Below are 19,755 nucleotides of genomic sequence, written 5' to 3'. Positions count from 1 at the left end.
TAAGCTGTAGATCGCTAAGTCCCAGCCTATAAAATAGATGTTTCAAACTGTGCATTTCAGAGTCCTGGCATTTCCACCTTCCTCGTGAACTGGTTATTATTTTAGAATAACCTTCTTGCAATGCTAATTTATGGGCTAAATAACAATCGTAATGGTAGCAATAATAAAAACTGATCAGTGGTGGTGATGATGATAATGTTGTTATCACTGTAAGTTCCCTCCCAAGTGGCCTTGTTTTTCAGAGAGAATTGAGCAGAGAGCAAATCGGAAACCTGCAATGAAAAGACTTAGCTGGTAAATTGCCTTATGTGAATCTCCTTTGATTTTTTGCATTTTTCTGTGAGATAATTTGAATTCTAAATGGCACTTCAACCAGAGAGTGTGAAATCTCAAATCTATACTGTAAAAGTTGCACAACCGAGAGCTCTGATAAGTAACCTCAAGTAATCTGAAACTTAATGCACCATTAAAACCATTTTCTGTTCCCATCTACCTGTGTGGCCAATTTTCATAGACAGATTTCCTTTTAGAAAGTCTGGCACCCTCCTCCAGCCCTGAATGGCATTCCTAGATTGTGAAATGTCAATGTATATGCCATCTAGCCACAGCAGAATGATGACCATTCTTTAAAACAGTTTTAATTGCACTCCTCATTTGCAGTTATTTAACACCCTGGTAAGGTGGTTAAGTAGGGAATTCAAGTTTTGCTGACATATGGGTGGGGCTGAGGGGGTCTGTGCATGCCCCCTGTTCCTCCTCCAATCTTTCTCAGGTACCATTTCCAAAGCAGATGAATATTTATTATCTGGGAAATTTTAGAAACAAGAAAGCTCTGCCTCAGAAGAAAAATAATTAATCCTCAGAAGAAAGAGAAATTAGCTCTGAGAAAGAAGATTGTGGCTGAGCAATCCAAGCCTAAAGAGACACAGGGGTGTGATCCTAGGCAGTGAATCAGACATCAAAATATGAGCTATTGTCAAAGCTGGGGGAAAAAAAGAGACAAAAGGGAAAATATCACAAATGGATATTTATGATCTCCAATTTTACATCACTATTTTTAAAAAAAGGCAGTATCCTTGTGATGTGAAATGGCTCTGCAAATGTCTGCAAATTTTCATAGGAAAGACTTTTAGTTTGCATCATGAGCCAAAGCTATGATTTATTACAGTAAAGTTGCATTAAGACAATGAATGTAAAATAATTAATGTAGAGTCTAGTAACAAGAAGTGTCATCATGAGTTTCTCTCCCAAACAAGCCACTCTTGATTTTCTGAGCCAATACACAGGGATCCTACAACTTCTGTGCAACAGTATATGGCTGTGGGGGCAAGGGCACAGACTGACCAAGGATGAAAGATGGGATTATCTTCCACGTCTAAACTTCAAGACTTGTTCCAAGTATATAGACAGCAACACCATCATACTTTTACCAGCTTCCACTCATGTCTCTGTGGAATCCAGAGCTTATGCCCACTCAAACTCAGTGGGTGGCTAACTTAAAGCTGTAAGCCATCTGCACCAGTACTGCCTCTTAAAACCACACAGAGCAATACTAATCATTCCTTTATTATAATGGAAGACCCTATAAAGTTACTTGGATGTTTGTTACCTGAGGCAAGTTTTGGTATTATAAATTATTATGATTTGAAAATTCACAAGTGGAAAGTCCCTTTCTGGGTGCTTTTCCCATTCTGATCCTTCCTTGGGCAGTCAATGAATGAGATGACATTCAGTTTACCTCTGTGCCTCTTGTTAGGTCCGTCCAGGTGTTCCTTGGCCCCCAGTTCCCAATGTCAGGAAGGAATACTGGTACCAGATCAAGTCCATGACAGAATGATCACAGATACAAACCAGTCCCACACAACACTGATGGTAAAGCAAAAGTATGTCTCAGAGAGAGACATGGGCCATTTTCTGCTACTAGAGAAAGGCCCTGAAGAATGAGCACACACTGTCTTTTGTATGTTCATTAGTCTGTCCTGTCTGCCTTTCTCCTGGAAGGATTGGCTGCTGTTTCCCACCTTTGAGGTGATTGACCTGTTGGGGTTATGTAACAGGTTACATTGCAGGTTACATAATGGATTGGTTATATAAATTTCCCTTACTATCCTTCCAGAATCCTTCATGAAAGCTCTACCCATGCTATGCTAATTAGACAGTAATGAGCCCCAGTTCAGTTAAAGGTCACCAGGAGCTCTTACAGTGTATGTTCCTACCAGGAAACAGTTTCTAGCTGCTATTTTGTTCCTAGCTACAGTTTGGTTCCCGCTTTCTGCCCTTAGCCACTTCCTTGACATTTGTTTACTCTCAGCCAGAAAAAACACTCTTGAACCTTTAAATAGGACTCTTTTTCTAATGAGCCTTTTTTAGTCATAACTGATATTGTAGGACATTTTATATTTGATATTACTTAGCATAACCCCTATATGATTTAATCTTCACAACAACCCTGTCAATTATTATACTTCCCATTTTACATGTGAAGAAATAATAGGGCTTAGTTTACTGACTTTCCTGAGTTCATTTAATTATTAAATGGAAAGATGAGAGTCAAACATATTTTTGTTCAACTCTAAGTCAGGTTGTTAGCACTGTATTATACCACTTGCACCTCTTTTTACAAGAAAGAAGTAGACTAGAATAAGGTAAAAAAAAAAAAATATGTTGAAAAGCATAGTCTGTTCTCTCTTAATCTCTGTGTCTCTGTTTCTGGCTCTACTATTTGCATGCGTTCACATGCACAAGCGCACACACACGCACATTACCTGGTAGACATTCCGGAAACACCAACATCCTGTAATAAGAAAGGTCTGGAGGCTTTCTTAATCCCCAGAAATATCCCCAACAGTGCTATTTTTGTTCGTTCTTAAAAATTCCATTACTTTCTCGGGTGGCACCTGTGGCTCCGTGAGTAAGGTGCCGGCCCCATATACCAAGGGTGGTGGGTTTGAACCAGGTCCCAGCCAAACTGCAACAAAAAAATAGCCTGACATTGTGGTAAGCATTTGTAGTCCCAGCTACTTGGGAGGCTGAGGCAAGAGAATCGCCTAAGCCCAAGAGCTGGAGGAGGCTATGAGCTGTGACACCACAGCACTCTACTGAGGGCAACAGAATGAGACTCTGTCTCTAGAAAAAAAAAATTCCATTACTTTCTCATACTTTAATCAGGAATAATCCCTATAAGGCTCCTGTTTTTATTTTTTGCACATCTACCCAACTGAAAATTAATGGGAAGCCCATTAGAAATGGGTCACTAAAGCAGAGATCAGTAAAACAAGGCCTTAGACGAGGGATGAGGAATAAAACTAATGACAACAGTTGTCCTAAGGCATCTGTGAATGTCGGAGCACCCAGAGATCAAAGTACTCTTCCTAGAATACCATGAAATGAAATTTACAAACTTAATCCTCCATCCCAAGAATTATTCTAGGAGCTTAAAACTCGACTTCTGTTTTTTTCAACACAAAATCACAGCTGCCAACATGGACTGGCTTCTCTCTGTTAGTTTCATAGCACAACGCCATAAATGAGGTGGTTTATAAACAACAGAAATTTCTTTCTCACAATTCTGGACACTGAGAAGTTCAAGATTAAGGAGCCAACAGATTTTTTTTGTCTAGTGAGGACTCCTTTCCTGGCTCTAGCTGGTTTCTAGCTGTGTCCTCACATTGCAGAAAGAGGCCAGGCTGCTCTCTAGAATCTTTTTTCCAAGGACACAGATTCTATTCATGAGAGCTCAACACTCAAACATTCTGATTATCCTCAAAAAACCTCACCTCTTAATACCATAAATTTGATGATTAAGTTTCAGCATATGAAATTTGAGGAGACACACACATACATACCATAACAGTTTTCATTAAAACTCACTTGATATTTGCCATTTATTTACTAAAATATATTTTTGACCACCCTCTCCCTATAAGAAATTGTGCCAGAAGATGTGAGGATAGGGTGAAGAGGAAAGTTCTCACAGAGCTGGTTTTCTTACTCAGCAGTTATCTTAAAATGTGGCAGGTGAAAGGATAGGCTTCCAAGGGAGAACATCTACTCACAATGGGGTTGCAACGATTTGGACATCTTTAAAGTTAGAGAGAAATTTCCACTCTTACTCTGCTTAATCCTAGATACCAACCTTAGATAAATTACAGAATGTTGACGGATCTGAATTTCTTCACTTCTCAGAACTAGCATGACAGTACATCCTTCACCAGGATTAGAAGGATAAAGTAAAAAGTTACTAAATTATCCGAGATCGTGCAGAGCTGTAGAAGGTTTCCAGGGACTGTATGTGTCCTCTCCTCCAGAACTCACACTCCCCCACCTGGTGCACTGCTGGGAGTTTTATAAATGGCTGTTATAAAATAACAAGATGGATTTTTATATTAAAACTATCAGAACTGCTGTGTACAAAAATGGCTTTAAATTCTTTCAAAGTAGTGCTTTGTTAAATAGCACTGTCATTACTTACATAACTTTGGACAAATTCTTTCTCAAAATTGTTTCCAGGGTCAGTTTCTAAGCCATTCAGGAAGACCATTTACTAGTGTTTTCATTGCATTTCTAATTTTTAAATCATTTCTTTGAAATTTTTCTTCTCTATTTTTTTCTTTTTTATTGAGACAGAGTCTCACTATGTCACCGTTGGTGCAGTACCATGGCATCACAGCTCACAGAAATCTCGAACTCCTGGGTTTAAGCAATTCTTCTGCCTCAGCCTCCCAAGTAGCTGGGACTACCAGCACCTGCCACAATGCCTGGCTATTCTTAGAGACAAGGTCTCGCTCTTGCTCAGGCTGATCTCCAACTTGTGAGAGCAGGCAATCCACCCATCTTGGCCTCCTAGAGTGCTAGGATTATAGGCAGGAGCCCCCATACTGGGCTTTTCTTCTCTATTTTTAAAATTATACATTTTTATTTAAAAATAGGAGAAGATATGAAGAAAATAAGTATTTCCTACAAACCTGCCAGCAAGAATTGAGAAGTAGTAACATTATTTATAATGATCATTATAGGCTTTTGGCTGTTCTCTTAGCAATAAAGACATGATCATTTTTACATGCAACATCATATCTAAATTTGTTACAGCACTTTCACTCACATAGCATGTTTATGTCATTAAATATTCAGTAAAATGTGATTTTAATGCCTTCAAAGTAGTCTATCAAGTGAATGTATCAAACTGTATGTGCCTGCACTCTGCTATGGCTCCTATTTGTTTTTGAAACAAAAAGAAAATTTTTTGAATTTATAAATTTTGGTTTTATATGCTTTTTCTTTCTCTAAAATATAACTTACTCTCAAAGGTAGGGAAGGATAAAGCAACAATGAACCAATATCTGCTATACACCTGGAAATTCTGAGATACATAATATTATCCCCCCTATTTTTAACATTTTAAGTACAAAATTTCATAAAGCTTAAATACTTTGCTCTGAGCTATGTATCTAGAAAGTGTCCCAGCCAGACTTTGAACCTAGAAATGCTGGATTACATGCTTTATACTGCAGCAGCAGTCAACAACAACTGGATGATTTTAACAGAAGAAGGACAATTCCAAAACATGTGTGCCTTCTTTCATCACTTACACAACTCTCAGAATATTTATATAGGCTGCTTGGGTAGAAGAGAGGCAAAGTGTTCAAAGTAATTTAGCTCTTGATAATTGCAAGACATAAACCCAAATCTTTTTTTTTTTTTTTTAACCATTACTCCTTTGGAAGATTGTCCCTGTCAAACCCGCCTGAGCACATCAGTCAATTCTGCAGCATTTTTCTCTACCCGTCAACCACATCCTTTCCAGAACGGCCCATAGTGACAGTTTGAGCAGTTTTAATTAACAAGCACGATTAGACTGGAGAAAATTAGTTTCCTAAATGCCAATCAGTCCTGTTTTCTCTCTCATGGGTCCCCAAACAAAGATTGAAGGTGGTACTACTGCTGGACAGTGTTACAGAACCCAAGGGCCAGCCGTGGCTGGCCAGGGGATTCAGACTCAGCCTGGCTGTGAACCAGGCAGGATCAGGAATGAACATGGGCAAATGCCTTTTAAAATCCATCCAAGAAACAACCACCACCAGAGGCTTCTCTGTCTTCTGAATTTCATTTCAGGGAAGGAAAAAGCTATCAAGTTACTCTGCTCCTTTTAGCCAAGAAAACTAATCAATCTTTTCAGATTTCCGGCTCCAGATGCCTTAAGCACACCCCTTGCATGGAAGGTTTTTTTCAGATCATAAGACTTGAGAGTGGATTGAAAGAGGATAGGAATGTAAATAAGATTAAAAAGAATTGATTCATAGCTTTGGAGATATAAAGATGAATTTATTTATAAAAAATCAGGAGCAGATTAGGGCATCATCCAGCAAGCACCTACAGCTATTAAGTGTTTAGAATGACAACTCTGGGAGTTTCCAGCACAGATCATGTTTCTTTCTATTCCATTGACTTAATCTAAAAAGGGGCTGACTTGTGCAGAAAATGGGAGGAAGGATGCAACTCACATAAAGTCTGAACCACGAACCTTGTCCTGGTAAAACTGCAGGTATTATATTGGGGCACTATTTTTCCTTTACTGCTACGAAGCATCTTGGAAATGTGGAATCAGTCTGCCTGTGTTGGAATGCTGACTCTGTGTACTGGCTGTGCGGCTTTGATCCCATTACCTCTTCTCTCTGTGTCTTAGCTGCTTCTTCTACAAAGAAGGGTCAGTAATGGCACCTGTCACCTAGCATTGCTGTAAGGAGTACATGAGATACTGCTTGAATATTGCTTCAAATTGTGTCTGGAATATCTTTAGTCCTAGGTAAGTATGTATGTCAAATCTTTCTGAAATAAATTTTATTTTCTGATCCTTCTTTCTCACCTGATCATTGAAAACTGAACAACTTCCAGGCAACAAAGGCACAAAAACATTTCCTCTCCATTCATCTCCAAGACCCTTATTCTCCTCCAGTTCCTTTCCTAGAAAAGAGGATCTATTGGGTCGAACAGGCCCAATTTCTTGCTCCTGCAAACTCACACTCATTTATACTGCCACCTACCCCTCCTTTCATCCTAAAGCCTCCTAAACAGCAATCTCTCCTTTTGATCAAAAAGCTCATTTCTTCCCTGGCCCCCAGTTAAAAGGGCCTTTTCTCCTTCAGAAGAGGAGAGCCCTATTTTTTAAATAAATTAGTGGATATAAAATAATTAACTATTGTGAGTCACCTAGAAACCCATATCCATGTATGTACAGGTATGGACATACGCATGTGTGTACACATGTGTTCATGTGTGCACGTGTATTTACATGTATGTAAATACAAAATGAGTCTTTCATAGAATACAGTGGGAAATCCTAGCCTGAACCCAAACTATACACTTTTGCAAAAGCATAGAAGGAAAGTACAAAGGGGGGCAAAGGACTCACTGACTCTCACAAAGCTAAATAAGGAGGGTGAGGCAGTGGTGGGAATGGAAGAATGAAGAAAGGACAAATCTATTTTTCTATTTCCAGCCAAGCTCCTTTTCAGCCACTGTTCTTATTGGCCAGTATGGATATTGAAAAAGAGAATGAAATAGTTATGTCTATGAGTATTATTTCAGAGGACATTGAATGTTTGCTGGGATAGCCAAATACCCAGAAATTAGGGTCTTTGTTCTTTCTCCAAAAAAATTTTAATAAGAGAAAAAAATGCTTTTCTTGTTAAATTCAATTTATCCTAAAATTTCATTAACCAAACTATGTAATTTACTAAATCTTATTGATTGATACTTTACCCTGATTCATAAAAATTACCCATGTCTGGTGATATCAAATAAATGAAGGAAAAAAAACAACATATCATGGTAGAGCATATGAATTATTTTCCATGTGTCATCACAGTTGGAAGATATTTTCATTCGAGAATCATCAATTTTTTAGACTCTTAAAGATTTATTCCTGAGTGTCCATTTTTCAATTGGGAAAGAGGTAGACATAATTGTCAGAGGACTTGTTGGTCATAATACCCCCAAAGTCCTGGGCAATTTGTTATTCTACCACAGAAGCCCAAGGAAATTGGGGATTAAAGGTCTACTTTTCCAATGTGATAAAAATAATGTTTTTAATTGATGTCCTAATACACATGATGTTTATAGATAGCATAAATAATGATTCTTAGAGCTCAGCTCAGCACATATGGAAGTCAGAAGTGAAATGGACCTGTAATAATACTCAAGGTTCTAGAGGGAATTAAATATATGTATATATATTTAATTACAATTATATGTATATAATTTTATGTGATTTTTAGATTTATTTTTATACTTTCTTAATCTTTTTTAAATGATTTACTCAGAACAATTTATTCATCTTCCCTGTTCTGCTTCCAAACCATTGTTGTAAACTTTCTTCAACTTCACATTCATTTTTGTATCACTCTACCTCCCTAGAGGCCAAGTTTGTTTGAGCACACAATAAATTCAAGTGAGCTGTAGTCAGCTTGGCCAAACAATAGTTATTATCACAGTCATTTAGATATCTTATCCAGAATTTTAACCAGGAGGTAAAATAACAAATAAAGTCAGTTTGGGGGAGGAGCACAATTATAAGAAGGACTTCACCTAACAAATGCAATCAATGTAACCTGGTTCTTTGTACCATCAATGATTCCCCAACAATAAAAAATAAAATAAAATAAAGTTAGCTATAAAGTTGACATGTCAGGCAGGCAATGAATAATCAGAGCAGGAAAAGGAAATCATAAAGGTATTCAAAGAAACTCAAGAGGCGCCAGTGAGGTCCCTGGAAGGGAGACACAAATCAGCCATCTTTCCAACTGCTATTTCTTATAAAGTTGTTCCTGTCCTTGGGATTTGATGAAATTTCACTGGCTTCCTTCTAATAACTTATTTTGTGAGTTAACAGGGATGAACCCCTGTTCTTTTTAGCCAACAGGGCCTTGCCCAGCATATCCTCTTGCCTGCCTGTCAAGATAGGCAGAGTTTGTGTTATCACAAGAACGGAGAGGAAAAGGAACAACAGCAGTGCGCTTGTCTGTGCTCTAGATATGCAATTCATCAGAAATGCCTGGGGAACTGTCTAAGAATAAAGATTCTCAGACTCATTCTGGCTGAGAATGGGTTCAGAAAACCAATGTTTTCTAAAGATCCCCAGGTATTTCTCGTGATCAGCTAGACTGGGGATTCTAAACTCAGAGCCCTTTAATCTTCTCTGGGTTATATATATCTTCAAAAATCAGAAATCAGATAAAATTACCATCCCTCTTTCATTATGTGATATTTGTAGGTGCTTTTGTGTAACTTTAGGATCCCTGACCTAGACCTAACCCAGTATCTCTTGTGGACATAAAGGAAAAATGACTGGTTCAATAATCAGCCTATAGGCAGTGGCCAAACCTATTATCTGAACTCTTAGAGACATTTGCAAATAACAAATAAATAAATGATGTGTTTTCCGGTGGCCAAACAGAAACCACCGTGTATTTCAACAGAGTCTATGTAATACATGTATACAAAACTAGTTGCAGAGGTGTTAAGGGACTAAGATAGGAAAAAGAGGTATGGCAGAGGTAATAATTCCAGAATTATGACCTTGGGCAGGGAAGTAGAGAGAAGGGTTTAGGATCATCAGAACCTCTGGCTCCAGCTGGTATGGGTGCTCCAGGAGCACAGGCAGGGGCTGTGCAGGTCTAGGACTTCAATCTCTACAGAGGGGATTCTGACCATTTTTTGCTGGCACTATTAAAAGAGGCAATAAAGCTGATTCTGGAAGTAATAACAGCGGCTGGAGGCTAGAACCAACTGTGGCCACTGAGACAATGCTAACAGAAATAGAAAACAAGCCAAAAGCTGAAACTTTCTTATTCCCTTGCCTTCCTGGAAGAATGGGAACAGAAAATGTGGTAGTTTCAAAATATCCCCACAAATCACTTCAAAAGGAGGGAGTTTGATTTCCCTTCATTTCAGTGTAAACTGAACTTAGTGACTCACTTCCAATGAACAGAATAAAGTGAAAGTGATGGTGTGTAACTCTGGAGACCTTTCAGAGAAAAGAAAGAGTAACTCAGAGGGTAATGTCAAAAGCCATGGAGAAGTATTTTTGGGCAATCAGAGGATGAGTCCTAATCAAGAAACATTCATGGTTAGCATGGCTAAATTTCAGATTAGCTATGGGCCAATGACTCCTACACCTTGTATTCTTCCCAGTTTTGGACAAGAATGTCTATAGCAGCTATCTTACACTGTTCTCGCTTTTGTAAGTTAAACAAGTGAAGCAGATAACTTGGCTCTTTATCTCAGAGGTCTTCAGGTTGGGAGAAACTGAAGTCAAGGAGCTACCATGCTGAGAGCCTCATATATACTTAAGATGATGTAATTCTGAAATGAGACTCCTGGGGAACTTGCAGTGGAGTGTGTGTATTTTGCAAGTGAGAGAAGTATAAATAATTATTAGCCAGATTGCACACTGAACCCCAAATTTTTGGATGCACTTCCTTTCAAGATGTGTCAGGCATCAGGATGAGACTGAAGCTTGCCCTGATATATTGATTGCAACCTTGAAAGATCTTGAAAATGAAGCATCTACCCATATTTATGACCCACAGATGCTGTCAGATAATACAAGATGGTTGTTTTAAGCAACTAAGTTTTGGGGTAGTTTGTTACATAGCTACATAGCAATAGATAACTAATACAAATGACAATGAGAAAAATAGTTTTTAAAGTCTCAGACACAGCATCATAAAAGAAAATATATAGGGGAAGATTTAGAACTGAGAGATTAATCACTCCCTTCATTCAACCTTTTCTTACTCAGCATTGCTGTAGATGTATGCAAATGTGCATTCAATAATTGTTAACCTTTATGGTTAACAAATTGCAAAGATCTTTCAACCAAATAAATGTAGTCTCACCTTCTCTGCCAAAGGAGAAATGCAAAGCCCCAGTAATCACGGGCTTTACATTCAACAGTCTAAGAATCCTTTTCTGGGCATTTTCTTAATCAGTGAACACTTCCTTCTTTTCAGTACTAGACTAACTGCAGAACAAAGTTGTGGTAATAGGATCTAAAAGAGAGTGTGTATGTGTAATAGAGAGAAAAACTAGTATTGCTTCCCTCTTGATCTTCAGACCACAAATCAAGTGTTCCAAGTTCAAGCAAGTGCAATAATTCAACATTTCTCTAACCTGAATATCCTCCAAAATTGATGTGTTGAAACTTAATTATCAATATGACAGTACTAAGAGGTGGGGTTTTTAGGAGATGATTAGACCATGGAAGCTCCACCTAATGCATGGGATTATTGACCTCAGAAAAGGGCTGGAGAAAACAACCTAAGCCCATTTATTGCCCTTCCATCCCTTCTGCCGTGCAAGAATGAAGTGTTCATGTCCTCCCAGCAACAAGTGCCATTTTGGAAATAGAGAAAATATCTCTTAACCAGACACCAAAACTGCCAGCCCCTTGATCTCAGATTTCTCAGACCCCATAACTGCGAGAAAATAAATTTTTGTACTTTATAAATTACTAAGTCTCAGGTAGTTTGTTATGGCAGCACAAAGGGCTGGCTTCATTTTTTTACTGACTGGCTTCAGGAGAGAAACATCTTCACCAAATATCCCAGCTGGGGACTCTAAAGCTACCTCAGACATTTTCTGTGGGCATACTTACTCCCTACTTCTTGTTCTCTCTTGGTAGAGACTTAAGATTATATGCCTTCTCTTAATTCTGCAAAGCCCGGCCAGGTGCTAAGAGTCTCTTTTTCTCCCTCTCTCTCTCTCTCTCTCTAAGGCAATATCCTGAGATTCTCAACTTTATCTACCTTTCCCCAGTACCCCAGAGTAAGACCAGCTGTCTGTTCAAGATGCTTGCACTCACCATCCCTGGAACCATATACCAGAATGGGGAGTCAACAAGTGGAGTGTTCCCAGTGGGCCACATGTGAGTGTCCTGATGGAATACACAGAGGATCTTTTATCTGTTCCAACCTTTTCCAGACACTTGGCCATGCTGATCATTTCAGAGTCTTGGATGAAGCAAAAAAGAAGTGGGCCTCCTGGTAGTCTCCTGCATGTCTGTGGAAATCAGACATTTAGTCACTACACTCTGTTTTTCTGCATGGGAGAAATCATGAACCAAGAAATGTCTCTCTTAGCACACAGCTGTGCCTCCTTTGAGGAAAAGTAACATAGGCAGAGTGAAACTATTCTTCCTACCCTCTTCAATACATCTATTTTTAGATTTTTTTTTTTAATTTCAGTGGTTTACTGTAACTTCACTGGACTTCTGGACTCCCACCAATATAGTTTAATCTATGGGTAGTTGTCAAAATTGATGCTTCTACAGGGGATGATGTAGAACGTTCCTATTTTACCATCTTGTTGATATTGCCCTTCTTACTTAGGACTTAAATTATCAGGAATACTTATTATAAGGACTTTAGCAGTAACATTTTTCATGGCATTATAGTGAAAGATGAACATAGGTGTGTATAACTAATCTAATGCTTTTTGTTATATACTTAAAAAAACATTTTATCTATTTCTCATTTTTAAAACCAAAGTGTTTAATTGTGTTAGGAGGGACAATGTTATTTTGGCATTCCATCTAATATCCGGTGTATCTTGAAATTTCTCCATTTGTAAGAGAGGTTAATTTTGATGGGTTTGGTTGAGGGAGGAACCCTCAAAAAGCCCTCAAGACGAAAGTGGGATTTTTGAATGAGGCCTTGAAGGATGACTAACAGCTCCCTCATTGTGTGGCAGGCAGACCCAAAACAGCCACAAATGATCACCCTTTCCTGGTGTTTGTGCCCTTAGGTAATCCTTTCCCCTTGAGTGTGGACTGACCCATAAGTGACTTGTTTTTAATGATAAAAAAACAGAAAAAGTGATGGAATGGCATTTCTTTGTTTAGGCTACAAGAGATGATGGCTTCTGTTTGTTAGCTGACTTCTCCCATGCTGGCTCTGATGAAGACACATTGCCAGATGGGAGCCCAGGTGGAAAGGACCTTGACCTTCAGACCAGCAGCCCTCAGGGAACTGAATCCTGTCTTCAACCATGCAAACTTGGTATGGAATCCTTCCTCATCCCAACTTCAAATGAGACTGAAGCTCCAGCTAACACCTTTCTTATAGCAGAGTACCAACTGAGCCATGCCCAACCAGACTCCTAATGGACAAAAACAACAAAATAATTAATGTGAGTTGTTTAAAAAAAAAAAAACCAAAGTGTTATTTAAGATTATAAACAAATGATATTTTATCCTTGATTTTCCTTATTCCCAGTCTATGTGTATGTTGTGGAGTAGCTAGAGCTTTATAAAACTACAACTTGGACTTTACCTAACAAATTCAAATAATATAATAATAGTAAATACCCTTATATTAATCTCAAGTGAAAAGAAAAAATACAAAAACCATCAATCAGATGATGTCCATGGCCAAGAATCTAGGAAACAAGACAGCTTCTGTAAATAAAGTTAGAAGAAAAAAAAAAATACCAGAGGTGAATGTAATAATACTCAACCATTCTTTCTGAGACAGTTCATCACTATGGACAAAATGAAGAATAAGACTTGGAATCCAACTTAAAAATATAACAAAGCTTTGTATCATTAACAAAACTAATGTTCTAAATTGAAGCTTGAAGTCAGAGAACCAGATAAAAGGATATCCAGGAAAAAGCAAAAAGGTTCATGAGGATGTCCTCATGAACGTTCAGGCTAGAGAACTCCCTGATAAACTGACACAAATAATATTTCACTATCCTTTCCCTATACCGTGTTACATGAAGTAAACAAGGAGACTTACTCTGTCTTTCATTAGCTAATAATAATACTGAAGTTAATAAGAATAACTATTATCATGTAGTACCTAGTATATAACTATTACAATTCTTGTTATCTTTAGTATTATTATTAGCCAATTATTATGGAAATTGTGCATGACTGTAATTTCATGGCAGAGATTTTAAGGAGTATCACCTTTCTTGTTGTTTTCTCTATGTATTTTCCAAGCAGATTACAAATGGTTTCACATGTAGATTTTCTACCAGAAAAGTACACTAACAAAAGTGTATGTTTTTCTTATTGTTCTATCTTTTAACAATGTCGTGAGTCAGTGATTAAGTCCCACATAAGTTTGATTAGTGTTACTCAAGTCACTAACCATGCTGATCTGTGAGGTACAAATAAAAATGAATTTCAGGATGAAAAATGTGAGTCCCTAATCATGAACCATAGTTTTCTCGTCTTGATACCTCCCTGATGAGAATCCCTCTGAGACCTCAGTCAGTGCCTTTCTACTACTGCTACCTTGAATCTTGCTAAATTCAGCATCACAGATGTATTTTAAGTTGTTCCTTTTTCATGCATAGGATCAAAGAAAGGAGTACCCCCTTTCTTTTTTTAAATATTTATTTGAACAGCATTATTGTGTGTTTCTTAGGTGCTGTAGGCTACTATAGCAATATATCACGCAAAAAGAAAGAATGGAAAGGAGTAATGACTTATAATAAGACTGCTGTAAAATCTATAGGGTGGAACTTGGAATTCACTTTGAATTAACTTTCCATCTGGCAGGATGAGCAGAGTCTGTCAAACATTATATGCATCAATTTCCTCATAATGCCTTTAAATGAAAACCTGTTTGCACCTGGTCCCCAAAGATCCTAAAGATAACTCATGGTGTAGGCCTTGCTTGCTTTGTTTTGCCACTATCACTACATTTCAATACACTGGAATTGGTCTGTTTTGACAGGGATGGAAGTGAGGGAGATGGTGTTATTTCCAAGTCAAAAGTCCTGGCTCATTTATACATACAGAGAAATCACATGTTCAATGTAAATCAAGTTCTGCTGTTGGAATTAAAAATCCCTTCCTGGTGTGGCCCACACTATACTTCTAAATTGTAAGGAAGGATTAACCAAGTTGTATGGGAATTGACTCCTAAAAAATAATGCCAAGTACAGTTCTGCTTTGCTGGGTTACATAATCACAGTATTATCCAAAAGACAGGGAAGGGGAGAAAGTGCATATCTGCAGAATACAGAGTGTCCTGTGAATTTCGGAGCTCATGGCACATTATCAACCAATAGTTAAGCTATATCCTAGCACCAGGAACTGAAACAACTAAAACATGGGATTAGATTTTCTTTGGTGAGCACTCTGTCCAAAGAGAATCTAGCTCTTTGATTCTCTCACTCTATCTCTGTCTCTATCTCTCTCATCTCTGTCTTTATCTCTCTCACATCTCTATATCTCTCATTTCTATCTCTATCTCTCTATCATCATCTCTCCTTCATTGTTTTTCTTTATATCCTTGTCCTTCCACTGGAGTCAGCACTGTGAATGACAACATGGTTTTTCTGCAGAGTCCTAGGCAATATTTGATTTCTCTCCACAGTAACTCAGTGGCTTATTTTATATCATATTTTTTTTATGATTCTAAAGCTCCCAAACTCCCTCCTCCTCACTTTCAGATAAGAGCAAACCACATGTTTTGTTGATATAATTGAAGTTTGGCAAAAATAGCTAGTAACTATCTAGCTCAGAGATCACCATTACTGGATTCTCAGGCCTAGTTCTCACCCCAAACCCCAGGCAATTCTTTATGTCTTTTGACAACTGATTTCAGCCAAATGCAGAAATGAATCTTCAGATGGCATGTTGTGTTACTCAAGGTTAGACTACTCCATTCCTTCCTTCTCTCCCCTTAACTGTGTAACAAAGAATTGCAGGAGAAACTGTTTAAGGAACATTTTTCTATGCCCTCCTCATTTAAAAATGTATATTTACTAATGCACCTTTTAGCTTCTGACCTTTCCTCAAACACTGTCTCTATTGTCTTCTACTTGTGTCATAGCCTTTCCTGTTTCCAGTGATCTTGTCTTTGTAATGTGGATAATAAAAATCCTACATCACAGTGAGCCACCATGCCCAGCCTGGGGTTCCTACTATTTGAGAGGAAGCAGGGTCCAATCAACCCCTGAGCATTAGATCATTGGCAGGACTGGATGTGATGAAGACACTGGTTATTTTACTAAGGCTTTGACTGAAATAGCATTTTCAGGGGTGTCCAGACTGCATTAAGGAATTAAGCCTTTCTCTCTGGGGGGTCAAGGAGATCAGGTCTAGGTCAAGGATCAGGTCACCATCAAACCAAACTAGAAGGGACTCTACACCATCATCCTGACCACATGCACAGCAGTGAAAGTGGAAGGGATCCTCACCCAGATTTGTCACAGCCAGCTGAAGAGAGCTTCACTGTCCCATGGGAATTAAAGTTTCCTTTTCCAAGTTCTTGTGGGCACTTGAAGCCAGCCTTGGATTCTGAATAACACTCTGGAATTTTCCCGATCAGTCTCTAAAAAGAGAGTTACAGAAATCCTTTATGAATATAAACCCTGAGCAGACACTACTTTAAAAATTTTCTGAGGGTCTAGAGCAAGAGGGCAGCCATGTAACAGCTTCCTTGCAACTGGGCATGGTGAGTCTGGAGAGAGGAGACTTCAGACATCTCTGGCTGGTGGGATCTGCCCAGAAACATCCCTTTGGAGACACAGGGAGTCACCAAGGGACTTCTGGACCCCATAAGGAGGACAAAAACAGTGGAGAACTGGACTCATTGAAACTCTAGTCCAGAAACATGGGAACTTAAAGAGCAAGAGGAAGTGAAAGGAAAATTAGGGCAAGAAGCAGATAAATCACTCATGAGGAAGAATCAGCAGAAAAATCCTGGCAACATGAAAAACCAGTCCAGAGCAAGCCCCCCAAGGCACCATGAGGTAGCTACTGCAGAGGATTCCACCTATAAAGAAATGTTAGAAATTACAGAAAGGGAGTTTAGAATACAGATGATGAAAACAATGAAGGAAACTGTTGATAAAGTGCAAAATAACCAAAAGGAAATCCAAAAAACAGAATCAAATAAGAGATGAATGCTATGAAGAATATAGAAAAAATATAGCAGAGCTAAAGGAACTGAAGTAGTCAATTAAGGAACTTAAAGATGCAATAGAATGTATCAACAACAGATTAGATCATGCAGAAGAAAAAATCTCAGAGGGAGAGGACAAAGCTTTTGAGATAACTAAGATAGTTAAAGAGGCAGAAAAGAAGAGAGAGAAAGAAAAACGTTCACTGACAGAATTATGGGACTTTATGAAGCATTCAAACATATGAGTTATAGGCACCCCAGAAGGGGAAGAAGAATACCCCAGGGGAATGGAAGCCATACTAGAGAATATTATAAATGAAAATTTCTCAAATATCACCAATGATTCTTCTTTCAAAGGGATATTGGAGCACTGGTTTCCTCAACTCTGAGCTTCTCCAAGACACATTGTGATGAACCTATCCAAAGTCAAGACAAAACAAAAGATTCTTCAAGCTGCCGGGAGTAAGTGCCAGTTGACCTACAGGGCAAATCCATCAGGGTGACTGCAGACTTCTCTAGTGAAACTTTCCAAGCAAGAAGACAATGGTTATCTACCTTTAATCTACTTAAACAGAACAGTTTCCAGCCCAGAATTCTGTATCCTGCTAAGCTAAGCTTTAAAACTGACAGAGAAATCAAATCATTTACTGATATGCAAGCACTGAGGAAACTTGCCCAAACAAGACCAGCTCTATAGGAAATACTTCAACCTGTTCTACACACTGACCATCACAATGGATCAACAGCAAAGTAAGAATTTAAAAATTAAAGGATAAAACATAACTTCCACAATGATGCAAAAGATAAAACTAAGCAATAGACTCTCACATAATAAGATGAATAGAATACTACCACACTTATTAATTATCTCAATAACTGTTAATGGCTTGAATTCCCCACTTAAGAGGCATAGATTGGCTGACTAGATTAAAAAAAAACAAGCCATCCATTTGATATCTGAAGGAAAAACACTTAGCTTCAAAAGACAAATTAAAACCCCAAGTTAAGGGTTCAAAGACAATTTTTCAGGCAAACAGAATTCAGAAGAAAAGCCAAGTTGCAATCTTATTATCAGATACATGTGGATTTAAAGCAACTAAAGTTGAAAAAGACAAAGATGGTCACTTTATATTGGTCAAGGGAAAAATACAACAAGACATTTCAATTATAAATATTTATGCACCCAATTTAAATGCTCCCAGATTCTTGAAACAGACATTACTCAATCTGAGCAATATGATATCCTATAATACCATAATAACAGGGGACTTGAATACTCCTCTTACAGAGCTGGACAGATCCTCTAAACATAAATTAAACAAAGATATAAGGGACTTAAAGGAGACCCTAGAGCAACTGTGCTTGATAGACACATATAAAGCACTCCATCCCAAAGATAAATATACATTCTTCTCATCACCCCATGGAACATTCTCCAAAATTGATCATATCCTAGGACACAAAACAAATCTCAAAACAATCAAAAGAATTGAAATTTTACCTTGTGTCTTCTCAGACCACGAGGCACTAAAGGTGGGATTCAACTCCAATAAAAATGTTCAACCCCAAACAAAGGCATGGAAATTAAACAACCTTCTGTTGAATGACAGCTGGGTGCAGGAAGAAATAAAAGAGGAAATCATTAACTTCCTTGAGCTTAACAACAAAGAAGACACAAGCTACCAAAACCTGTGGGCTACTGCAAAAGCAGTTTTGAGAGGAAAATTTATTGCTTCAGATGCCTACATTCAAAAAATTGAAAGAGATCCATTCGTGAATAGATGGGCACTTGGCTTCTTCCATGACCTGGCAATGAATTGGGCTGCAATAAATATTCTGATACAAATACCTTTGTTGTAATGCGATTTTTGGTCATCTGGGAATACACCTAATAAAGGAATTGCAGGGTCAAATGGCAGGTCTATTTTTAGTTCACTAAGTGTTCTCCAGATGACTTTCTAAAAGGAATGTATTAGTTTACATTCCCATCAGCAATGTAGAAGTGTCCCTTTTCTCCACATCCATGCCAGCATCTCTGGTTTTTGGATTTTGTGATATGGGCTAATCTTACGGGAGTTAGGTGATATCTCAAAGTCGTTTTGATTTGCATTTCTCTGATGATTAAGTACACCATGGAATACTATGCAGCCATAAAGAAAGATGGAAACTTTATGTCCTTCATGTTCACATGGATGGAGCTGGAAAATGTCCTTCTGAGCAAAGTATCACAAGAATGGAAGAAAAAGTATCCAATGTACACACCTCTATTACGAAATTAATTTATACCTTTTATATGAAAGCTATAACCTAATAACAGCCTAAGAATATGGGGGGGACGGGGAGGCGAGAGGGGATGGATGGAGGGAGGGAGATTGGAGGGATCACTTCTGTGGTTTATCTTACAAGGGTACAAGTGAACCTTTCTAAGAGTAGAACATGAACATTTTGGCACAATAACTAGGTAAATGACATGAAGGCTATGTTAACCAGTTTGATGAAATGTTTCAAATTGTATGTGAAAACACCACACTGTACCCCAGACGTGCATTAATGTACATAGTTACCATTCAATAAAATCTAAAAAAGAAAGAAAAATAGAAAGAGAGCAAATCAACAAACTCACAAGCCATCTTATGGAATTGGAAAAAGAACAATCTAAGCCTGAACCCAGCAGAAGAAAAGAAATATCCAAAATCAAATCAGAGATCAATGAAGTTGAAAACAAAAGAATCATTCAACAAATTAATGAAACAAGGAGTTGGTTTTTTGAAAAAATAAATAAAATAGATAAACCTTTGGTCAGACTAACTAAAAATAAAAAAGTAAAATTTCT

Source organism: Otolemur garnettii, unplaced genomic scaffold (genome assembly GCF_000181295.1).
Source record: "Otolemur garnettii isolate 467f Iridium unplaced genomic scaffold, OtoGar3 scaffold00008, whole genome shotgun sequence".
Classification (NCBI taxonomy): domain Eukaryota; kingdom Metazoa; phylum Chordata; class Mammalia; order Primates; family Galagidae; genus Otolemur; species Otolemur garnettii.
This window is presented reverse-complemented; position numbering follows the sequence as displayed.